Source organism: Marmota marmota, unplaced genomic scaffold (assembly GCF_001458135.2).
Source record: "Marmota marmota marmota unplaced genomic scaffold, marMar, whole genome shotgun sequence".
Taxonomy (NCBI): domain Eukaryota; kingdom Metazoa; phylum Chordata; class Mammalia; order Rodentia; family Sciuridae; genus Marmota; species Marmota marmota.
In genome coordinates this window covers 6,931,584-6,955,396 of record NW_026000048.1, presented here as the reverse complement: position 1 = coordinate 6,955,396, position 23,813 = coordinate 6,931,584, and positions in this window count along the sequence as shown.

The following is a 23,813-nucleotide window of genomic DNA, read 5'->3' as shown; positions in this document are numbered from 1 at the left end:
CTCCAGAACTGTGAGGGAAGACATTTCTATTGCCTCAAGCCTCTCACTTTGCAGTACTTTATCATGACAATCCTAGAAATCTGATACAGCAGCTGACACGAAAGTTGAGGTACTTATGGTTTGAACAGCTGTCTTCAGATTTTGCCATGTAGGTGCTGTTTAGATGTCATGCCTGGTAAGGAGTCAGACTGAGGGAAGAGCAGGTGGACATGGAGGAGAGTAAGGTAAGGATTAATGGCAAAGAGAGGGGACAAAGAACAAAGAGAAGGAGGATAGAAGTTGGAAGAGCAAGGGTCTCAAGAGAGAGGACAGGAGCTCCTCCTGGGTCCCTCCGAGCAGGTCACAAACATTTACCTGGCGCTTTCTGAAAGTGGACACTTTATGAGGTTAGCTTGTTAAATCCTTCTCACTGCCTGGGGAGGTAGTGCTGCCATGTTCCCATATTTACTGTTGAAGTTCAAAGAGGTCAAGCAACTTATCCCTGATCCCACAGCTAGTGATGGACAGAGCCGGGATTCGAACCAGGCAGCTGGCCTCAGAGCTGCTCACTGAGCTCTGCCCTCTTGGGCTGAGCCTCTTATAGCAGATGTGCTCTTTCAGGAGGATCTTTCACCACCTGTTCCAGGTTGAGGAAGGGCTCATCTTGGTGGTCATGCTTCTTTCTCCTTCAAACTCATTCAGCTTTGCAGGGTCTAGTCAGGGTGACTCAGCAGAGATGAATTGGCACCCACCTGGGTATTATTCCCCACAAAAAGAGAGCAGGAGATTTCAACAATGTGTGCTTGTGCAATTGGAATAGTTGCTAACCGTTCCCATCAACGTAGGAGGAGCCTGACAAAGATGGCGGATGCCCTCTGTGGTCACTCTTCAGCACTGCCTCTGAACCCAGGCATCCTTGTCTATAGCTGCCTACCTGAGCTTCAGAAGAGGGTGCCTCTTAAAACCAGGAAGCCACATGGGCTGTGGCAGAGAAGGTGCACTATCTAGACAGGTATTGTGTGTGACGACCTTCAGGGGAAGGACAAAAAGAGAACAGATGATTCATCAGCATATTTCAGACAATTTCGTCCTCCCCAGACAGCCTGAGAAGAAAATATTACAAACCAAAGGGGAAAATTAAGAGAACAACACAAGAAAACAAGGCCCTCTACACCAGGAAGCTAACGGTCTTCAATAAGAAATGGGGAAAATGGCCTGAAATGGGGATGAATCACCTTAAATGGCATCTCAAGGAAATTGGTCTGAACTTTCACGGAGGAAATGGGCCCCATGAAATGACCATAATAAAGGCTTTGGTATAATGAATGTGTTTTCTTTTTGTGGGTTTATGAGTGTGTACATGTGTATTTTGAGCTTCAAATGTTGATGAAAAGTTGATCATGGTTCTATCATCCCTAAAGCAGAGTGTGGCACTAAAAATATGGGTTATTAGCCTTTTGGACTCATCACAGTCACAGAATATTTTAGGGTCCTAAAAATCAAGGATTGGTGTCTTGGAAAATTCTCTCCCAAGTTTTGTCTGTATGAACCGAACATAAAGATGATTTTTCTGGTACCAAGCCAATTGGTTTATCCTCCCTGGGTAACAACTTACTCAGACTCCTTTCTGTGCATTTATGCTTGTGTTAGTCCACTTTCTGTTACTGTAACAAAATACTCCAGCTTAAAAAGGGGAAAGGTTTATTTTGGCTCATAGTTTTAGAAGTGTCAGTCCATGGTCAGTTGGCATCGTTGCTTTTGGGCCTGTGGTGAGGCAGTTCATCATGGCAGGAAGGGAGTATGTGGTGGAGGAAGCCATTTGCCTCTTGATGGAGAAGTAAAAGAGACAAGGAGAGACCAGGGTCCCACAATCCCCTTCAAGGATACCCCCCACCCAATCACCTAGGAGCTTTCTCTTGTTCCCCCCACTTAAAGGTCTCACCACCTCTGAGGACCAAGCCTTTTTAACATGTGGTCTCTGAAGGACGTTCAGATCCATGCAACAGCAGTCCTATGTCCTTGAGATGTCCTACCCTTCAAAGAAAGAACATTTTCAGAGGAAGTTTCCCTGAAATAAGCTTCTTAGAATTTCTAATAATCTCTTGCTGCTTTTGGGAAAGACAGCAATGTTTGTGGTTTCCAAATATCACAGAGGAGCCACTTTGAGGCACTTACCAAAGTGCTTTATCAAATTGACTCATCAAATTCTCTTTCAATCACTTCTCAAAACAATTAAACACTTTATTGAAATATTACACATATTTAGAACTTTCAAAAAGTCAACAATATTGAAGCACCTACTGCTCAGATAAGGAAACAGCACTGATAACACACCAATCTATCTCTACCCTCTCCAAGGTCAGATCCACCTCCTGTTCCAAATTAAAAAGTCTCCTGGCCAGGCATGGTGGCACACACCTGTAATCCCAGTGGCTCAGGAGGCTGAGACAGGAGGATCATGAGTTCAAGGGCAGCCTCAGCAAAAATGAGGCACTAAGCAATTTAGTGAAACCCTGTCTCTAGATAAAATACAAAAAGTAGGGCTGGGGACATGGCTCAGTGGTCAAATGCCCCTGAGTTCAATTGCCAGTATCAAAAAAAAAAAATTCTCCTGTTATTACTATGAAATAAATTTGCCTAATTTAAAACTATGTGAATGTAAGAGTCTTGCTTCATAAAAAACTGGCTGTTGTTAACACTTTATATTTTCATCAAATTTAAGAAAAATCCATAAGTTAATCAGTCTTCTGCCAGTACAGCAAAATACCTGAGATAATTAACTTATAGAAAAAATGAGATACATTTCGTTTCATGGTTCTAGATGCTCCAGTTTAAAATTCTGTAGACCTGTTTGCTTTGGGCCTCTAGAGGGAGTGTCAAATGGCATTGGTGGGACACATATGGTGGAGCAAATTGCTCACAGCATGAGCTAGGAAGTGAAAAAGAGACTGGTGTCCCATGATCCCTTAGACCACATTCCAATGACCTAAAGACTTAAAAAGCACTCATATGGTATTTTTCAACATGTTCAAACACAAATGTCGAATTGTTCAGATAAACCAGTGATCTCCAGATCATAGTGTAGGCATCTCAGGAAACTGACCAGACCATGCATTGGGTTGTAAGAAGAACTTAATAGAACTTTCATATAAAAAAATCTCATCCTTTCAAAAATTTTTTTTGGATATCTTCTATATAATGTCTTATTTCATATATGAATATATATTGCATACATACGAAAGATGTGGATGTGTTAATTAGCTTGATTACAGTAATCATTTCAAAATATATATCAAATCATCATGTTGTATGGATTAAGATATAAAAATACTTCTTTATGCAAGGAAAAAGAAATACTTTATTTTGAAATAATCATAGATTCACAATGTTTTAGTTTTTTTTTTTTTTTTTTTTTGGTTATTGTGATCTAAAGACCTGACAAGAACAACATAGAGGAGGAAAAAATTATTTGGGGCTCACAGTTTCAGAGATTCAGGCAATTGTTGGCTGATTCCATCACTCTGGGCCCAATGTGAGGCAGAAAATCATTGTGGAAGGGTATGGCAGGGAAAGCAGTTCAGGATGCTACAGCCAGAAAGCAAAGAGAGCTCTGCTCAACAGGGGCAAAATAAAAAACCCAAAGACACACTCCCAGTGACCTACTTCCTCTAGCCACACCATACCTGCTTATAGTTACCATCCAGTTAATCTGTATCAGTGGATTAATCCACTGATTGGGTTACCTGTCTCCTAATCACATGAGCTTTTGGGGGACATCTCATATCTAAAATATAACACACAGGAAATTAAAAAATGTATATATGTGTATATACACATATTTATGTGTGTGTGTATATATATATATATATATATTTTATCCAGCTTCCTCCAATAGTAACAACTTATATTACTATAAAAACAATATTACTATTATTATTTCCTGATTATTATCAGGAAATTGATAATAGTATAGTCTTTGCATTCTATTTTCAGTATTAGTTTACTTGTATAACTCCCATGACAGATTATACTTATCTCTAGGGAAGAGATCATTTTTATTCATCTTTGTGTTCACAAATGAATAAACAACCAGTTTAATTATTTGTTGATATATCTTGGAAAATTGTCATCCTCTAGTAAATCTATCGTGTCATATTGTTATGGTCTAAGTATGAGATGTGCTCCAAAAGTTCATGTGTGAGACAATGCAAGAAAGTTTAGAGGTGAAGTGATTGGTTATGAGAGATTTAACCTAATCAGTGCATTAATCCCTTTAACTATAGGCAGGTATGGTATGGCTGGAGGAGGTGGGTCATTGAGGACATGCTTTGGGGTATATATTTTGTCCCTGTTAAAGGAAGTTAAACTCTTCTTCCCCATGGTCATGTTCTGAGCTGCTTTGCTCCTCCATGCTCTTCCACCATAATGTTCTCCCTCACCTTGGCCCCAGAGCAATGGAGTCAGTCATCTATGGACAGAGCCCTCTAAAACCAAGAGCCCTCAAATAAGCTTTTCCTCTTCTAAAATTGTTCCTGACAGCTCTTTTGATCACAGCCACAAAAAAGCTAACCAAAACAACTATTATATATCAAGTGTGTTGCTGTGTCAGTGAGGGATACCAAGTTAAATTTGAGCTTAAGCTTTAGCTCAGACATAATTATATCAAGAAATTCTATTTTGTTATCTTGTTCCCATCTTAGCCATTCACAAGTGCATTGTACACTGCTCCAATTCTTAGCTCTAACATCCTTAGAATATTGGCTGCTTGTTCTCATGTGCCTAAGGAAGAACAGTATACTGTTCTAAGACCCTAGTTATTCATGACAGTGATAGGCATCATGCAAATAATTATCCCTCTTCTCCGTAGGTCTTCCTTGTAGGTAACAAAAATTTAAAAGCTCTCATCAGTAGCATCAGGAAGACTGACTTTTCAATGCAATGACTCATTTGTCAATTTTTAGCCACCAAACTTTGATCCTGATTCTCAGATGTCTTTTTCCTTTCTGTCTATAGCCCCGTTTCTTTGAGCCCTGATGCTGACACTTAGATTAGATAAAATCAGGATGAGACAAGTTGTTATACAGAATGAAAGACTCAGACAGAGTGTGATCTATGAAATGGAGAAGGTTATTTAAGCAATGAATTATCAGTAATGCACTCAGATTACAGAACAATTTTGTGTGATTTTTCAGACTCCAAACTGAAAAATACAGGGAACTTAAGATAAATTTGACCACAGGCTAAGGTCTTGGATTATGTAGTCCCACTCACTTGTACATGTCACACGATTTTCTGGTATCTTAATTGTGTCTGGTGGTGAATGACCAAAGGCTGGTTGATGGAGTAATTGAGCCCACTTGGACAGCCCGCAGGGATTCGTGTGTGGACTTGACATTTCTCACTGCCTTCCCAGGGCCTTTGTCACTCAGAATATGCTTTTTCCTCCCAAGATGTTTCCTTCAAATTAAGATTTCTTAAACACTACACAAGGACAGTAAGGACCTATAGTTGTACAATAGCAAGCCACTGTAAAACCAAAAAGAAAACCGTCAACAACACACCCCTGTTAACATGAGCTGTGCAGGGCTTGGGTGCGGGTTCTGGAGACATACTGCAATCACACCACAGCTCTGCCACTTGCTGGTTAGGTAACCCTGAGGAAGAGTCAAAACTTGTTTGTGTCTCAGTTTCCTTACCTGCAACAGGAAACAAAAATATCATGGGCATGTCTGAGAGTTGATTGGTTAGTGTACATGTTTTAGTCAGTTTTTTCACTGCTGTGACTAAAAGACCTAACAAGAACGACTGAAGAGGAGGAAAAGTTTGTTTGTGGGCTCACCATTGCAGAGGTCTCAGTACATAGACAATCAGCTCCATTCCTTGGGGCTCAAGATGAGGCAGAACCTCATGGCAGAAGAGTGTGGTGGAGGGAAGTGACTCATATGATGATCAGAGAGCAGAGAGACTCCACTTCCCAGATACAAAATATGCACCCCCAAAGACACGCCCCAATGACCCACCTCCTTCAGCCACACCCTACCTCACTTACCATCCAGTTAATCCCATCAGGGAATTGATTCACTAATTGGATTAAGGCTTTCATAATCCGATTATTTCTCCTCTAAACTTTCCTGTATTGTCTCACACGTGAGCTTTTGAAACACCTCACATCCAAACCATAACTTACACTAACTAATGATTATTATGTATTTAGGTCATCCCCTGACATAAAAACACTCTATTCATCCTGTTGTTATTAAACAGAGCTGAAAAAGACTGTGTTATATGAAAGGTGGGCAGAGTAATTTTTCCACACTTGGAGGTGACAGTGAAATGTATTTCTTTCTTCCTGTTACCTGGAAAGTAACAACCTATTAAAGCATATGAACCTGAAGAGGATTCTAAGGCCCCATATACACCATTATAGAGAAAGAAAAATGACTAGATTCATGATATGTATTTTCTCTTTTATGCCTACGGCTAGTCTTTCCAACTGTTTTTGAGGTTTAATTGACAAGATTTAATCGTACATATTTAATATGTATATGTTATTTGATATACACATGCATTATGAAATGATTACAAAAAAAGAAGCTAATAAACATACCAATCACCTTGCCTAGTTACCTGTATGTTTGTGTGATATGAGAACAGTTGAGATCTGTTTTAAATTTCAAGGCTATAATATAGCATTATGAACTAGAGTTGCCACACTGTACATCAGGGCTCCAAAAGATATTCATCCTGCATAACTGAAACCTCTGCCGCGCGACCAGCACGCTAGCTTCATACTAGAGGTCCTAAGCATAGAAGTTAACTAGTGAGATCAAAATAAACACACATAAACTCAATTTACCTTTTTCTTGACCAGGTCAGAGACGGGCCCCCTCTGGCTCCTGCCTCGAGCCACCCGGTGGGGTAGCGAGGTTTAAACAAGAGACTAGCAGGAGAGAGAGAAGGCACGCCAGGGAGTGGCCTTTTATTGGGGAACAAGAAATTCAGGGGAAAATGCCATCCAATGAAGGTCAAGGGGGACAGCATTCCAAGGTCAGGGTCAGTGATTGGTCTCAGGGTCAATGGTCAGTCACACCCCCACACAGATGGGCTCTTGCACCTAAAAAGGGTGGGGATTAGTTCCGACACAGCTTGGCCGGAGCGCCTCACACCCAGTCAGGGAGGTGCCCAATCACGTGTGAGAACGGCTTCCCACAGAAACTGGTACCATTTGACACACATCTCCCTGTTTCCCAAGTTCCCCACCCTGGCAACCTTCATTCTTCTCCCTGCTTCTAGGAGTTTGACTATCTCAGATTCCACATAAAAATGAGCTCTTGCTATTTTTGTCTTTCTGTGCCTGGCTTTTCCGCATAGCATAATTTCCTTCAATATATCCATATTGTGCAAACAACAGGATTTCCTTCTTTTTGAAGACTTTTAAATTGTGTGTATGACTGAATAATATTCCATTATATATAGCATACCTATATATTATTATATAGCTATAAATGACACATAAACCACACTTCCATCCATTGTTTCATTGCTAGACCCTCAGGTGGATTTCATTTCTTGGCCATTGTGATTAATGCTGCCATGAATGTGGGATGAAGATGTCTCTATGACATACTGATTTCATTTCCCTTGGATATATACCCAGTAATGGGATTGCTGAATCATGTGGTATTTCTATGTTTTATTTTTTTTTTTTTTTTAGGAAATGCCATGGTGTTTTCCCTAATGTCATTTCTAACTTACATTTTTACTAACAGTGTACAAAGATTCTCGTCATCTTTACCAACACTTACTTTCTACCCTTTGGATAATAGCTATTCTAAGTGTGAAATGATATTTCATTGTGGTTTTGATTTGCATTTACCTGATGGTTAGTGATATTGATCACTGTAATTTTTGCAGGGGTTGGGGGCTTACTGGGTATTGAGCACAGGAGTGCTTAAGCACTTTTAGTATTTTATTTTGAGACAGGATCTCACTAAGTTGCTTAGGGTCTCACTAAGTTGCTGAGGCTGGCTTTGAACTTGTGATCCTCCTGCCTCAGCCTTCTAATTGCTGGGATTACAGGTGTGTGCCACAAATATCCGGCAACATGCCATTTTTTAAAAATATCCTTTCATGTCCTTTATCTATTTTTTATTGGATTATTTGTTTCTTGCTATTGAATTGTTGAAGTTTGTTGTATATTTAGGTATTACCTCCTGATTCAGATGTGTGTTTTGCAAATATTTATTGTTTCCTTTGCTTTATAGAAGCTTTTTAGTCTGAATTAATCCTATTAATTTACTTTTGTGTCCTGCCTGTGTTTTGGGGGTGATATCCAAAGAACCATTACTGAGAACAATGTCAAGAAGCTATTCCCCTTTGGCTTCATAACATGTCTTACATTTCAGCTTTCAGTCCATGGTGAATTGATTTTTATATATGGTAGGAGGGAAAGGACCAATTTCACTCTCTTGCAGGTGGACATTGGTTTTCTCAGCACCATTCATTAATAGACTATTCTTCTCCATTGTGTTCTTGGCACATTTGTCAAAGATGTTTTTCCTATTTCTGTAATGAACACTGTTGAAATTTTAATAGGGATTCCATCAAATTTGTAGATGGCTTTGGATAGTATAGATATTTTAAAACTATTATTTCTTTTTAAAATTTTTCTTTTAGTTGTAGATGGACACAATACCTTTATTTTATTTATCTATTTTTATGTGGTGCTGAAGATCGAACCCAGCACCTCGTACAAGCCAGGCGAGCACTCTACCACTGAGCCACAACCCTAGCCCTTAAATATTAATTCTTTCAATTTATGAATATGAGATATCTTTCCATTAATTTGTATATACTTCAGTTTCTTCCATTTCGTATATATTGTGGTTTCTTCAAATTCTTGCACTTTTTAAAACATTTCTTCAATGTTTTTTGATTTTCAGTGTACAGATCATTTTTATCCCTTCATTAAAGTTATTGCTCAATATTTTTGGTGTTACTGTAAGCAGGATTGCTCCTTAATTTCTTTTTCAGACAGTATGTTATCAGTGAGTAGGAATCGAACTGGTTTTTGCATGTTGATTTTGCCTCCTGAAAATTCACTACGAATGAACACTAGTTCTAACCATGTTTTCAATCGTTTGTGGTTAGGATTTTAGGGTTTTCTATATATACTAATCCTGTCATTTGTAAATAAAGGTAATTTTATTTTTTTATTTCCAAATTGGATGCCATTTATTTCTTGTTGAATTCCTGTGGCTAGAACTCTATTGACTAGAAATGATGAGAAGGGACATTCCTGTCTTCTTCCTGTTCTTAGGGGAAAAGCTTTAAGATTTTTCATCAACAAGTATGTTATTAGTTATGGGCTTCTCATATGTGGCCTTTACTACAATGAGGTACATTCTTTCTATGTCTAATTTGTTGAGAGATTTTATCATGAAAGGCTGTTAAATATGTCAACTGCCTTTTCTGCTACTATTGATGATCATTTGGTTTCTAATCCTTCATTCTACCAATGTGATGCATAACATATATGTTGATTTGTGTATGTTGAGTCATCCTTACATCCCAGGAACAAACCCCACTTGCTCATGACACACAATTATTTTAATTTCTGCTGAATTTGGTTTGTAAATATATATATATATTTTAATTTTGCATCTGTGTTTGGCAGAGATATTGGCCTGTAATTAGCTCACTTTTTTCAAAATTCTCCTTATCCTGATCTTTGAGAACTTGATTAAATGTGTCTTGGTGAAGAAATATTTATTTTAACCTGTTTGAATTTCTTGGTGATTCATGGATCTGGATGTTCATGTCCCTCTCCAGCTTTGGGAACTTTTCTTTCACAATTAAAAAATATACGATACCTACCCCTTTTTTCTTTACCTGCTCTTTCTGAAACCCCCATGATACATATATGGCTTCACTTGATGGTGTCCCATAAGTCTCATGGCTTTCTTCACTCTTTTTTTACTTTCTTATTTTTGCTTTTCTCAAACCAATTTCAAATAACCCTGTCTTTGGTCTTGTCAATTTTTTCTTCTGCATAATAGAATTTAGTGTTGAAATTCTCTCTGGAATTTTTCATTTCAGGCTTTATGTTCTTTAGCTCTAGAATTGCTGTTTTTTTTTTTAAAATAGTTTCTATTTCTTTGTGTGTTTTTTAAAAATATTTTGTGTTTATGATTTCACTTAGTTGTCTGTGTTCTCTTTTAGCTCACTGAATGTCTTCAAGTAAATTATTTTGAATTCTTTTCAATTTATAGACCATCTCCATTTCTTTGTAGTCACTTTCGCCTTACTTTGTTCTTTGTGGTGTCATGCTTCCCTGATTATTTGTCATTCTTTGGCATTGTATACCTAGCTGCACATTTGAATAAGCAAATGACCTTTCTGGTGTTTATAGTCAGGTATCATCTGGGAAAGCATTAATCAGTCAGCCTGTCCAGAGATTTTAGGTAAGTTGGCTGGCAGTGCCCACAGGTAGATTGCTTCCAGAGTCTTCAGGCAGGCTGATCTGATGCCTAGGTCAGTAAGTGGGAGGGACTGGATCCTGTAACAGGATCCCTAGCTATGGGATGGGCCTGGAACCTGGGGTCACAGCCCAGAGCTGAGGTCCTTAGCAATTTGGGTACTCATTTTATTATCCTTCCCCAGGTAATCTCTCTTTATCCTGCATGGACTTGGGGAAAGGATGGTATGAGTAATATGTAACTGTCCTTTCTACCCCTGGACCCAAGTGCTACAGTCTCTCCCTTGGATTTCTGAGCTCTTTCAGAGGTGTTTTCCTTTGTGGATGGTAATTCAAATTGATGTTTCTAGGAGGATATAAATACTGAAGATTCCTATTCTAACATTAACACCAGATAAATTTTTTTCCCTAACAGATAAATTTTGTTTTCCTATGTAGAATAAGGAAAATATCACTAGCAAGTAAGAAAATTAACATTCCCCCTGGTCCCGTTAAACAGAAAAACTGCACACTTACTGATGTAGTTTCTCAGTTCTGACTACTGCAGAAGTGACCATATGTAATTTTGTATTAAAAATCCACACAATACAGAAATCAGTGACACCAGGGATATATTGCTATTTTCTATGTCTACTGCCTTTAAAAGTAGCAGCTTCATTCTGTAAGATTACCTGGCTTCTCTTTTCCTAGGGATATTTCCTAAAAATATTTCCCAGTAGAACATAAATGTCTGAATGTTATATATAATCAGATAGGTCATCATCTGTAGTTCACAGTACAAGTATCACATGGAACTAATGTATGTTTTGATTCAACTTATGCCACTTCGGAGAAATTCCTTTAGTTTTAAATTTCATGTTGCCATCTTTTAAGTGGGGTCACTCCTAGTTGTCCTAAAATAAGATCAATGATATTAATATTGTCATATTGGTTTTAATAGAGACATCATCTCTGAATAGAATATTTTAATTCACCACTCAATTGTCCCTAATTTGTTCCTTTTTATTTGCTTATTCATCTAGAGTTTCCAGGGGCATGTGGATTAAGATCTTCAGTGGTTTAGTGCACTGTTTATGCACATTACTTAACATGCTTTGGAGAACTGAAAAGAGGAATTACAGTTTGCATAAACTGTATGTTAGATTAACAAACAAACAAAGGTCATATGTCCTATGACTGGTTTCCCCATTTCTTGATTATATGACAGGAAGATTATTCAGCAGACTTCCAAATGGACTGCTATCCCCTCATGGGGGTGTTTTTGCAGAAATTCCCTACTCTATCCCTTGCTGTCTCCTCCAATACGGAAGCAGTAAGAATGGAGGCTGGGCTTCCCAAACCTGCAAAGAGTGTGCCAGCTCCCCTGGAGCAAACATGTCCCTGTCGATAAAGGAATTTTGTCAAAAATCTTGACCAAATAATAGCATGGATCATATAATTGTGACAATCTGATATTCTGTACCATAGAGGTAATAAGCTATACCAGTTAAATCGACCTCTAGACCAGAGACAAACTTAAAGGTGGAATAAGTTTCAGAGATCAGTAACTTTGTGGATAGACAATTGAGACCCAGTAAGTAGATGAGATTTCCAAGTTAATTCAGTAAGTCAGTGAGAAAGTCAGGAGACAGAAATGAAATCCGTGATGTGCAGTCCACCCCTCTAGGTTTCCTCTTTATTAAACACATTTATTAATTTTATAAAATTAAAACACCTTTAAAATTCATCCACATAAATAACTCTGCTGTATGGGTGGTCTCTAGTGTACAGCAGCTTAAGGGGGCTCTGTAACTGGATGAGCTGAGTCTCAGCTTTGGGTCCACATGACTTAGTTCTGTGATTTAGGGCAACATAAACTCTTAAAACCTTATATCTTTATTTTTTAAAAGATTGCTGTAAGTTTTCAATGATCTTATGAATGCCTGGGACAATTGACTTTTTTTTTCATTATTGGAATTTGCAGAGGGTATCAGATCATTGAGAAAACTTCTTTACAAAATATTTTGTCTGAGTAAACCTAGCATTTGACAATCTTTTTAATTCCCAAGTAGGAAGGCTTAAATGCAGAGAGACGGTAACAAATTTTTTTCTGATGATGCCCATAATATTTATTTAAAAACAAAATGTGCCCAGTTTTTTCTGCACCTTTGAATACCAAGGTTGTAGCCTGCTATCAATTTCTAAAACCATACTAGTGCGATAAAGTCTGAGAAAAAGCAGAGAGACCTCTGCGGCTATCTATATGAGTATTTTAGTCAGTTTTTTCATAATGGTGACCAAGATACTTGACAAGAAAAACTTACAGGAGGAAAAAATTATAGTGCATAGTTTCAGAGGTCTCAGTCCACGGATGGCCAACTCTGTATGCTGGACTTGTGTTGTTGTTGTATTCAGGATAATATTGTATGTTTGGGGGTTATTAGTGATGATTAAATGAATTAGTAGGCATTAAGTATAATCTAATACTTGGGACATGCTAAGTTCTCAAAAAATGGTAACCAGCAGTATTAACATCTATCCTAACTTCCTTGTTCTTCATATATTATAATCAAAACCTAGAGAACTTTTGCAATTTGCCCAAGACCATACATCCACATAGTGGTAAAACTGGAGAAATAATGCAGATTTTCAGAATAATAATAAGAGATTGATTATTGTGTGTGACCCCAAAAAAAAGATATGTTATAATAATAATCCGCCAACATTTTCAAGTAGCAGAGCTATATCTTGATTCCAAAGAATACTACAAATGTAGGGGGAGTCGCAGGCAATAGGAAATTATTTCCCTCAAGCTAATATAATGCCTGAAGAACTTTCCTCAGATTCTTCAATCACAGGAAATAGAAAACTTGGCAACAGAAGTTCCAAAGATATCAAATGATTTAGAGTGTAATGGTCTCCTTAGGGGATGCTTGGGTATAAAAAGAAAAATGTCTCTTGTTGGTAAGAAGATGGAGCCTCAAGAGTGAAATTTAAGTTGAATTCAATAAGTTAAGGCTTATGAATCCATTGTTGCAAAGACCCTCTGGAGGATGAAGGGAGAGAAAAATATTTCCATTTCTTGAGCATCAAAGTAGTGGTTGTCTCTACTGCCTGGTTACATGGTTCATGACACTGCCATCAGACAGAGCTTCATAGAAGAATAGAACTTTCCTGGTTACTGGGACTGGAGATGCTATGACATTGTGTGGCTATTTATTATCATAGGAAAGGGTCTGACCTGGTGATGTGCTAGAGCTAGATTGCACCAGCTTGTGGGAATTGATTGTTCCTATCTTTTCTCAAATCCATGTTCAATGACATCATGCTGAGAAACTTGAAATAAGTCACGATGGGAGGTCTTGTGCCATGTAAACTGGCAAAAGTCACAAATCAGGGATTTTCTCCTTGACACCAATGGGGCTATATTATATTTAATGCTCTTCCTGATTCAATCATCCTAGTTAGAGAGGGTTGGGAAGAGAGGTAGGCAGGGAGGAAGAAAGAGAGAGGGGGAGAAAGAGAGAGAAGAGGAGGGAGAGATAGTTTGTTTCTTTGAAGAGGTAGCCTGGCATTATTCATGTTTTATGATTGATAGGCATGACTTTTAAAACAGTAGACTCCCTGAAATGAGTTCCAAAACCTTTTTTTAAAATTGAATTCTCCAGAGTTTATTAATTTTTATCTAAGCCATAACAACACTCCCCACCCCAAATATCCTATTTGGAAAAAAAACCCTAACTGGTAAAATATAAAAGTCTTAGATAATTAAAATTAGAAAGTCAAAAGTGTATATTAGGAGAATTATTTTGGCTTTTACCCTTTGGTGGGGGGTAAAAATAATAAGAGCTGGGAAAGAGCACAGACTCATCATTTAAATGAAAGACTCCCAACTATTGAGGTTTAAAAGAGGCTCAATAAACAACAGGCCATGCCCTCCACTTCTCATGTGGAAAGTACTAGAGAAGGTGACAAGGACTGTGAAGATGGAGACTGAAATGTCTCTGCATGACTGATAGAGGAGAGGTGGGAGGATGTTAGTGGGTCTGCCCCCTGATTCCAGCCTACCTGCACAGGTATCTGCTCTGTTGGAACAATGTGGGCCTCCTGCCAAGCACAGGAGCAGAAAAGAACTGTTGCTTCCTACAGACCACGAGGTCCTCAAAAGCAAAGAGCTAAACCAGCAAAATCCAGCACCTTCTCCCAAACGCCAATCAGAAATGTCATCAGTCCTTTCTTAGAGGAAAGTAAAGGACAAGAAGAGATTGTTACTCTGTCTATAAAATAAAACATGAGCAATGGGGAATAAGTGTCCCTTGAACTTCTAATGTCAACTGAGAGGAAATGTGCCACGGGCATCAGAAGCTTGATCAATGTCTTTGTGGGCACGGGTTAACAGACTCTCCAGGCCTCGGCTGCCCATCTGTGAAATAGGATGGTAAGGGACCTAGCTAGTACCCACTGGCTGGAACGAGAATGCTTGAGCATTGTATGTTGGATACTGCCTTTAGGTATGGCCACATTTAGGACAGCTCATTAGGCTACTTGCTCAGTGACGATGTAACTAGTTTCTAAAGGAAATAATGCAAACTGCACTTCAAGTCTTAATCCAGCTTAATAAACCCCATGATGATTGAAGAGAGCCGCCATCTTGTTGCCAAGGTCAACCTCTTGATGCCAGATTTCAGTAGGAGACTGACCGCCAGTGAATCAACTGTTCTGGAGCCTCAGCCCCAGGTGGTGGAGTTGTTCATCTTTCAGCTGAGCGCCTAATAGCCTGGGCAAGGAAAAAGTGATCTGTGCCTTCCCACCTGATTCACCTGGAACCTACAGCTCTATGTCTACCAATGATTCCGTGTTTAGGCTGCATGATATTGCCTGACTAAAGATTTCTTGTGTGTTTTCTTTTTAAAATCTTGATGAGCTTTTTCCTTGTAGCTTAATGGTGGCAAACTTTATTTTTTGAAAAAATTAACCTATCTAATTTAGCCACATCATTTGAAATCAAATAAACATGGGCTCAAAGCATGCCTGTGGGCAAGTTAGGCTTTTCAGACCCTACAAAATGGGATAATGGCATCTACATCTAAGTGCTAAAGATTAAGTGAGATGGAGCACAGGAAACCACTGGGAACTCTGAAAACTGGTGCCTGGTTTTTCCCTTTCTTCTACATTCTGTCAAATTCATGTCAGTTCCTTAGATGTAGCTCAAGTCCTGTTAAAAAGTACTTGAGGGCTGGGGATATTGCTCAGTGGTAGAGAACTTGACTAGCATGTGTGAGGCTCTGAGTTCAATTCAGCACCCCCAAAATAAAAGTATTTGAATCAATTATTTCTTCTGAGAATGAAGAAATAACCATGCATTAATTTTAGAATAGATTTCATGCATTAATTCTCCAACAAAAGACAAAAACTTTATTATATACATACAGTGAAATTTACAAATTAGTGGTATTGCTCTAAAAATAGGACATGGAATAAAAATAGCTATACATTGTGTTCCATAGGAAAAAATATTTACTTATGATTTATGTAGACCTCTCACAAGTTTTAAGACAGGGTTGTAGAGATTTTGTGATAATAATGTGTACGATACTGGTAAAAATGTGGTTGAATTTTTTTTTAATAAGCCAGGCATGGTGGTGTATGCCTGTAATCCCAGTGACTTGGGAGACTGAGACAGGATTATAAGTTTGAGGCCAGCCTCAGCAACTTAGTGAGACCCTGTCTCAAAATCAACAATGAAAAATACTGACGATGTGGATCAGTGGTGGATCCCTAGTACCAAAAAAAAAAAAAAAAAAAAAAAAAAAAAAATTAATGGAGGAAGGGAAATAAAATTGCAGTCCAAAATGATATTTTAGATTTAACTATTGTTTTCATTTCATTTTTTAATCCCTAGCACCATTTTAAAATACATTGCAAAGTGCGGATTATATAGAACGATAATTTATTATAAAATATCAAATAGTTTTGAAATATTAAAAAATATTTTAGAAAATTATTTATTATCTTATTATTGTTTATTAAAGTATTAATAAAACTTGTTATTGTGTCTACCCTGGGTTGAGGCAGATGAGTTAGCATTGAGGAATGAATGTACTATAGGATATAGTCAGAGATGCATTTTAATTCTGTTGGCAAAGGAAAATGTCTTAACGGAAAAATAAAACTGTTTTTGAGCTGCTCATGTCATGATACACATCTGCAATAAAAAGCAATCCATCTTTTGATCATGAAGGTGATTTTCTGGGTTTTATTTTCAAACCTTTGTTGAAACAAGTACCCCCCTCTCCATTAACCTTCTGGGGAAAGGGACTTTGCCCTGACAATTTAAGCTACATCTTAGAGCCTTCTGTGTAATTTACACATTTCACATTTTCTAATGGGCTCTTTATATCAAAACTACCGTAGAAAGAAAATCTTTCTTTGAATCTTTATCTTAAAAGAGATGTTGAAAAAAAATACACGAAATCCTCCATCGCTGTTATTAAAGAGAAGGTTGCAGTTAAACTGTGACTAAATAAAACGGAGTGAGCTTGTGAAGGGCCAGATCTTTGCTTAGAAACTTAATGACAAAAGTGAAGAGGATATCAAATTTACATTTCTTTTTCCTCCCAGCCTTTTCAAATTAATGCCAAGAAAATATATTGTATGCAAAAGATAGACTCACGTAATTGAGCCAGAATCTGTGATATTACATAACAGGTAATGTGATTTCCCATTTTACCATCTCATAGTCCTGGCGCTGCAATATTCTCAGAGGAACCCAGGGGAATGGAGTGATTTACTGGTTCCACAAACCTTTCCATGCGCAGCTTCTTTATTTAACATTTCAACATGGCTGTTCTTAATTAAGAAATGTTTTCACAGTAGCAGTGGCACTAACAACAGAATGTCCCCTTTGTTTTTCCTCCATTGTTTGGAGCTTAGGACATCAGAATCTTTCTATGCTACTGGGATGTTTCTCAAGAATAAATCGGTGATAAATGGTCAGAATTGGTCAGTGGTCTTTGCAAGGGGTCAATGAGCTGTAGAACCAGAGCCAAATCCAGCGTGTGATCTTTTATTTTTATTTTTTTAATAAAGTTTTATTGGAATGCAGCCGTGCTCATTTGTTGACTGATCTGCTCTCAGGCCACAAAAGCAGATTGGGTAATTGCAACTCAGACTGGATGACCTGCAGAGCCCAAAATACTGACCACGTGACCCTTTGCTGAAATTGTTTGCTGAGATCTGGTCTATGCTATTAAAATTACTGACATAAGGAGATGTTTCCTTTTCCCCCACGAAGCAAGAGCAAAGCAGTGAGCCATGAATAGCATATTTCCAAAGCTTTATTACCCTTTATTGGTTCCAAAGAAAGGAGGAAAGCTTCGCAAAGAGGTGTTAGATTTAGAGCAGAGTGTGTTCCTGCAGATACTTTATCATACAAGAGGCTCAGGCAGTAGCGGACATGGAGATTTAAGGACACATTCGTCTGAGAGAGAAAAAAAATGACATTTAGAGGTCCTTTAAGAAGCAAGTAGACTGTGCTAAGAAGATAAAATTCATTTAAATGTTTAATCTTCCTTTTCCAGGTAGATAACAGAAGCTTTCCTGATTTTTATTTTCATTCTTTTTTAAAGAGCAGGTAATGTTTCTCTGCATGAGCTACTTATCGGATGCCACTGCTTTTGGATATGTTGCCATTCGGATAAAACGATGGCCATTTCTCATCACAGTGGATTATTACCCTTTCTTAATTTCATGATTAAATGTGATGCATCTATTAAGCATATAATTGATCCTAATTTATTGCTATTTCATGTATTTACTCACTCTTGTGTTCAATGTATGCCTGTTCACTTGGTGGTATGCAGTACCTGTAACTATAAAATATGTTTATTCATTTTCTCCTGGCTGCTTCTTCATCTTTTTCTCTGATTACTGTTTATCTCTCAGGCTTCATCATGTTCTCACATTCAGGCTGAGTCCTTGGACTTGTCCTCGGCCACTCATTTCTTTCATGATTTCATCTAGTCCAATTTCAGAAATCATTTCTTTTTTTTTTCCTTCCTTTTTTTGGTACCAGGGATTGAACTCAGGGGCACTTGACCACTAAGCCACATCCCCAGAACTATTTTGTATTTTATTTAGAGACAGGGTCTCACTGAGTTGCTTAGTGCCTCACTAATGTTGATGCTGGCTTTGAACTCATGATCCTCCTGCCTCAGCCTCCCAAGCCACTAGGATTATAGGCATGTGCCACCGTGCCTGGCCAGAAATCATCTCTTGATGACTCCTGAATTTATATCTGTAGCTAGATCCAGTATTTCTACGCTCCTATATCCAACCAAATATTCATTATCTCCACTTAGTACTCAAATACATGTCAAACTTAATATTTCCAAAACTGGATTCCCAATTGTGATGGTTTATTGGCTGGGCTACAGTGCCCAAATATGTGGTCAAACATATTTGAATTCAAACAGAATTCTGGGTATTTCTCAGAAGATGTTTTGGGGTGTAATTAATACTTAATTGATAGACTTTGAGGAAAACAGGTTGCCTTCTGAAATGTCCACAGCCATTTGCTAGGGCAGCGAGGTTTCTGAGAGACCAAGGAAGACACCCAGAGATGGAGGGTGACATAAGGTTTTTGGAAATGCTTATGGGAAAGGCCCAGGATGCACAGGCTGGACAGGTGCACCTCTGTTGCTCACAATGCCCATGGTGCTTTGCCAGAGACGGTCCTCCTGTCCTTCTTTATGCTCTGTCCTGGACCAGCACTACTGTCTCCACACTGCTTTGATCTGTACTTGTTACTGCAGGGATAGCGACTTTGTAAGTTAGCGTACAGAAGCAGGGACAGCATTAATCTACTTAGTTTGCTTTGTCCCTTGTATGACCAGAATCCCAAGGAGAAGATGCCCTGGTGGGCATGCAAGAAAGCAGCTTTCTACAGATAGCACTAACTTGCCCCAGTTCCCAGCATATGGGAGAGGAAGTCATTGTTCTCGGAGATAATACTTATCTAGACATTGCTACAGTCTTCTTTGACCCAGTGAAGAACAGTTCTGCTCTTCTCTGACCCACATCAAAAACCTTGGACCCTTTGAAGCTGTTTTTTCTTTCTGATTCCACAATCAATCCACCAGTGAATCCTCTACTCCTGCTGAACTTTCAAAATATAACCAGAGTCTGACCCCCTCTCTTCTCTTACCACCATCACTTTGGTTAAAGCCATTGTCATTTTTCTCTAGGACCCTAGCTCTTCTAACTAATCTTCATGCTTCTACCCTCACTTGCATGTTGCCTAATCTCACAGCAGCCAGAGTCACTACTCAATGAAAACCCTGCAGCAATTTCTTATTTCACTCGTAATAAAAGTCATTGTTCCTAAAGGACTTCTTTGAATTTTCTAGAATATTCCAGAGTGGTTCCATTTCAGGGTCTTTTTACTTGAAGTTCCCATTGCTGAGAACATTCCTCACCCAGAGCATCTTATGCTTTATTCTCTCACCTTCTTTAAGCTGTTGCTCAGACTTTTGCAGAGGACTCCCCATCTACCTAACAGGAATTGTTCCCTGCCTCTGAAACTTGGGTTCAAGTTTCTCCATAACATTTATCAACTTCTAATGTATGACAGGATTTTTTTATTATTTTTATTATTTCCCTTATTATGTATTATTTTATAATAAATTTATAATAATTATGACTATGCATTGAATTCATAAAATAATAATATCTTCTTTGTAACATATTGTTATCCATTTTAATGACTTCCCTTCCATTCCCCACCTTTACCCCACTGGAATATCAGCCCCACAAAGGCAGGTATTTGACCTATTTTTTTATTCATTATATTTCATTACCTAATAGATGTCTGGGACAAAGTAGTTGTTAAATAAGTAATCATTGAACAAAAGGTCTATAATATTCCATTATTTATACATACCACATTTTCTTTATCATTCATCTGTTGAAGGGCATTTAGGTTAGTTTTATAGCTTAGCTATTGTGAATTGTGCTGCTATTAATATAGATGTGGCTGTATCACTGTAGTATGCTGATTTTAAAACCTTTGGAAAGGAAGCGAGTGGAGATAGGAATAGGAAAGACAGTAGAATAAATCTAACATAATTTTTCTATGTATGCACTTGAAAATACCTAAGTGAATCCCATCATCGTGCCCACCCACAAGAATGGAGTCCTAATTAGAATTAGATATATTTCACGCTTGTATAATTTTATCAGAATGGATTCTAGTGTTTTGTGTAACTAAGAAGAACCAATAAGATAGATAGATAGATAGATAGATAGATAGATATGGGAAGAGGGGGGTAAAAGGTCTGTAATCACCTGCTGTCTACATGGTTCTTTACTTGGATATTGGGGCTACAAAATCACTGTGAGACATGGTTCCTACTCTCTCATCATTTATGATTCACTACTGCCTTAAAATTATTCCAGAACATTACAATGAAAATTTTTCCTCTATGGAGGTAAAGTGATAAAAGACATACTAAACTAAGATAATCACACATTAATCTTGAGCAATATTTGATCACTTGAAGGAAATTCTAAAGGAGTTCAGAGAAGGCACTAAAGAGACCTGTGAGGGAGAAAATACTAGCCAGGAGAAAAACACCACCTTGTTCTAACATACAAGTAAAGTCTATTTAGAACAGTGGGTGTGGTGGGGTGTGGAGGGCAACTTTGCTCTCTGTGGACTAGTTTGTGGGTCCTGCTATTCACCCCTTGTCCTCTATTATCTTCCCTGTTGCAGCCCACAAGGACTTAGTCTGCTTCTTCCTCTTCCTTAAAGATGTCCACACTGTCACCAGGATATCTGCTAAATCCAGACGTTCTTCCTCCACTTAGTCTTCTGTGAAGAGGGAAAGTGTTTGGGGAGATTTATCTGACAGAATAATGGATCTGAAGGTTGGGAAACCATTAGAACTGGAAGGTTCATGGTAGAGATGTGGGACCCCAGTAGTTTAGAGCCAAGAGAGAGCAGTGGGAAGGAAAAGAATGAATACCCAGGGTGGCGGGGGAGGAAGGGTGAGAGAAGGATGGGCGGCATCTGGCAATTTGTTTGACTGCAGGTCACCCAAGGAGGAAAGGTGATGTAATTAGTGAGGGTAGATGAAAAGGGAGGAGTGATTTATTTGTGTTCCGGGGTGTTGCTGGGTTATGTAGGAGGTATGAGGTCAGGGTGTCCCTGGAGTGGTCCAAGGCAAGTGGTTCAGAGTTGGTGGCGCATATGGGGATGACATCTGAAGCCTGGAGTTACATGTTTGGTGGCTTTCTGGGTTGGAGGTGTTAAATAGAGTAATGGTGTAGGATACAGAGAAAGAGTTTAATGAAAAGTCACAGATAAAGCTATTGGAGAGTTTGGGGTTCAGGAGGAAGAAAAGGAACTACCAAGGGATAAATGGAACTGGACAGTTGGAGAAAACTCAGCGACAGGTAGCTTGACAGATGTCAAGCAAGCCAAGAGTCTAAAAGAAGTAAGCAATGCTGAGAGTTTTGGAAAAATGGGAACCAAAGGGCGTTGAGTTTGGGCAAGATAAAAGGAAGGTATGGAGGTAGAGTGGAGATGCCAAAGGGTTAACTTTCAGGAAGAGGACTGACACATTTTACCCTGAGAAAGCAGGAAGACAGAATGATCTCCTTGGTGTTAAGGTTGGAGAATGTGTGACCGCAGGACAGGAAGCAACTGGGTCAGGGCCATTTAGATATTCAATGGCAGCAGTGGGACTGCGTGGAGCTCCATTACCCCATCCAGGGGGCCCCTGAGTCCACAGGTGTGTGCTCTGAGGCTTGCTGACTGGAGGTGTCATTTCTATCCTCCGCTCTCAGAAAATGAGAGCAAGTTCACCAGGCAACCAAGGGAGGTCACTGATTTTTCTCTCAGAAGCAGGGCCCCTTCCCTGCAGCTGGAAGGAAATGGAAACATGAGTCCTATCATCACTCTGAATCACTGAAAATCTCTGGTGGATTTTCTCAGCAGATGGGGCATTAATGCAGTATCTCACCATAATGTGAGCTCCGATAATAAGTTAGGCTGATGGAGTCTCCATCCCTTCTTCCCCTTCCTCCCTCCAATCTAGCTCCATTCTTTGTGATTTTCTGAAGTCGTTTTTATGCTGTGGGGTGGGGAAAAACAGCCCACCATTTTAACATTTGCTCAAATATCTCTAAGGTGATCTATTAGGGAAAGAAAAGAGAGAAAACATGTTTATTCCCATCATCCTGCTCCAGCTTCTCCTTTTGGTGTTCTAAATGGACTGGAATTCTGTTCATTTTCATTTTTTTAAAGAATTTTGATTTCTCGTCAATCCCCAAAGAAGACATGAATAGCTATCTTCTCTAGGACCCAAATGAGAGGGAGTTTCCTTTGCTCTGTACCCATCAGGAGGCTACATTCTGGGTCTGCCCATATTCCACTCCAAACTGGATCCTACAAACCTGGGCAAGCAACTTTCCTATTACTGATGCTTTCAAGAAAGTTAGAAGAAAAGAATACATTTGCATCCTACACAGGAGAACATCATCAAATCACCTGAAGACACACTCGACTTTTCTTCTCATGGACTTCATTCTTTTCTCTCACAGATCCTCTTCTGAGCAACCCTTTCAGGGGAGGCCTTAGCTTTATTCTTCCCAGATGACATTTCATAGCCTTTTCTAAGTAGGATAATTGGGCTCTTCCCACTGTTCCAATCTGTAACCTCATACTTATCACTGCTCCTAGACAACAATGCATGTTCAAGGGCTGACCTCTCTTTTAAAGGCAGGGGGCATTGTAAATATCAATTTTTACCCCACTTGTGCTTGCATAGGATATTGAATCTCAAAGTCCTGTTGAAAGGCTCCTGCTTTGTGATAAGCCTCTGACCCTGAACTTATATCATTTCCTACTTTTACCTTTGCAGCACGGGAAAGCAGAAAAGAAGCTAGGAATATGGCCATTGGGTTCAAATAAAAGTGATGATTTTGAAATGAGTGGGCATAGGGTTTCTTGCAATGAGAACATTGGGGCAAAATATTTTGTTTTAAAAATTTCTGGGCAGGTCAGATATACTAGTAACATACAGGTTTGGAAATCAGTATTTATGGAAAGGATAAGTGCTTTCTGCACTGTAGCAAGATTGAGAAATGAAGTAACTAACTCATGTAAATATATTTTTAAGAACAGAGCTGGGCATGGTAGTATGCATCTGTAATTTCAGCTACATGGGAGGTTGAGGCATGAGGATCACAAGCTGGAGGCCAGTATAGGCAACTTAGCAAGAATCTGGCTCCAAATAAAATAAAAAGGGCTGGGGAGGTAGCTCAGTGGTAAAGGCCCTGGGTTCAACCTCCAGCACTGCAAAAAAAAAAAAAAAAA